Source organism: Seriola lalandi, unplaced genomic scaffold, assembly GCF_002814215.2.
Source record: "Seriola lalandi dorsalis isolate HSWRI2012SDOR001 ecotype SW California unplaced genomic scaffold, Sedor1 jcf7180002054646, whole genome shotgun sequence".
NCBI lineage: Eukaryota > Metazoa > Chordata > Actinopteri > Carangiformes > Carangidae > Seriola > Seriola lalandi.
This window is the reverse complement of record NW_019525199.1, coordinates 80,959-82,831: the sequence shown is the minus strand read 5'-3', so window position 1 is coordinate 82,831 and position 1,873 is coordinate 80,959. Positions and strand designations below refer to the sequence as shown.

General features: G+C 37.9%; 1 protein-coding gene across 2 annotated transcripts in view; it reads left to right on the top strand.

The window, feature by feature from the left end:
* Nucleotides 1-1,272: 1,272 nt before the first annotated feature.
* Nucleotides 1,273-1,873, top strand: part of tpst1 (tyrosylprotein sulfotransferase 1) — a 37,776-nt gene continuing 37,175 nt past the window's right edge. Inside the window, exon 1 of one of the 2 annotated variants that reach the window (XM_023420496.2) lies at nucleotides 1,273-1,482. The gene's annotated coding sequence lies outside the window, so the exon portion shown is untranslated. The remainder of the gene's footprint in view (nucleotides 1,483-1,873) is intronic. The other variant, XM_023420497.2, reaches the window with a different exon arrangement.

Sequence of the window (1,873 nt, the reverse complement as noted above, 5' to 3'; positions counted from 1 at the left end):
GGACAGAATGAGGGGAACACAGACTTAGACGCTAATATTTTCTTTTTGTTATTTATTTTCTTTTTCTGTTCTCAGGTCTCACTTGTAAATGAGACTTTGATCTCAATGAGACTTCCTGATTAAATAAATATGATGATATAATAATAAAAATAATCTCCCCTCTAACCTTTTCTCCTCGACTTCGATGGAAAATGTCATGAGTTCAAAGGTGAGGAGGAAAATTCATCAGGACTGAGGAAAAGGATCCGACTTTCACACTAGGAAGTTTTTTAAACAAACTTTATTAATAACACATGGACGATAAATCCTCCTTAACCACAAACACTAAACAAACAGGACTGAAAAGTGGAAATAAGAAATTTACAAGTAGTGAAAATTGTATAAATAGAATAATAATTATCTAAAAATAAGGAACTGAGCTCAGTTTATAGTTTATAGTTGTGATCTCTCCATAACAAAACAGTTTTTCAGTCTAATGAAATTTGTAAAATGGAGATTGTAAATCACAGGATTAGGAATCCAACAAAACTGTTTGATCAAGATGGAAGAGGATCCAGAAAACAAATATTATACAAAATAATATTAATAATAAAAGACAAATAAGGAGGGGAGAAACGGGGAGTGGAGGGAGGAGAAAAGAATAAGAACTGCTATATAGTTTTAAATGAGTTAAACCTGTTTTATTCATTATTATAATTTTTCTGTCTTCTTTATTTGTATTTATCCTTCTAAATTTACTTGTTTAATTGGCTAATCAGCAAGTATGTATGTGTATGTGTATGTATCTATTTATTTTATGTTTTATTTATTTATTCTTTTGGTCAGGGTGGGGGGATATATGCTGTAGATATGGTTGTTATTATTATAGAGTTGTAAACTCCTGTTTTGTTGAGAAATAACCACTGTAAAGGAAGTAATACAATTTGACAAATAGAGTATATATATATATATATATATATATATATATATGTTAAAAGTCTTTTCAGTCTGCTTTGACCACTTCAATCTGCTGCATAATAAACTTACTGTCTTCTACTTTGATTGTACAGCTGCATACATTTGCATTTATATTATTATTCATCAGTGAAATATAATTTTAAATGTTTTATACTCTATATTTACAGAAGTGACTGTTTAATTGATACATGTACTGTGCTTTTAAATCTACTGTAGTTCCGCCCAGCAGCGTGTGGACCAATCAGCAGCTGTGACACACCGCCCCCTCGCTGAATCCTGGACCAATCACAGCTCGTCTCTCTCCAGCAGCGGCGCAGTAAGTTGTAGCAGTCTGGTTCGTCTCACCTTCAGTCCAGCAGCTCAACAAGCCGCGTCCTCCGAGCGGCTGGCGCGGTGTGTGTGCACGGAAAATGTCCGGAAAGTGAGTGCGGAGGACGGTTGGGACTCTCCGGATTTCGCGCTGGATTCAGTGGAAGTTTTCTGACCGACAAACCCGGGTCTCCTGCGCCGCATCCGCAGCATTAGGTAGGGTTTCTTTTTTTTTTTTTGGCGCTGTGGTGTTGTTGCAATGTCCATCTCTCTCTCTCTCTCTCTCTCTCTCTCTCTCTCTCTCTCTCTCTCTCTCTCTCTCTCTCTCTCTCTCCCTTCAGTCCTGGAGCTGCGACAATTAAACGCACATTTTTTCAACGGGGTTGTGAAGGTCCCTGAATGTAACACGTCGTTTTCTCCTGTTTAACACAGCCGCTCTTCTGCTTCGTAAAGGCGGGTTATATAACTGCTGGTGTGCTGCTCGGTTAGCTACGGAGGCTGGGGAATGACCCCGCTGGATATAATCACGTACAAATTAAGCCCATGTCAAAATGAAGACGTTATTCGTGGGTGTATGTTGACAGATAGATCCGTTATGTGCCACCCT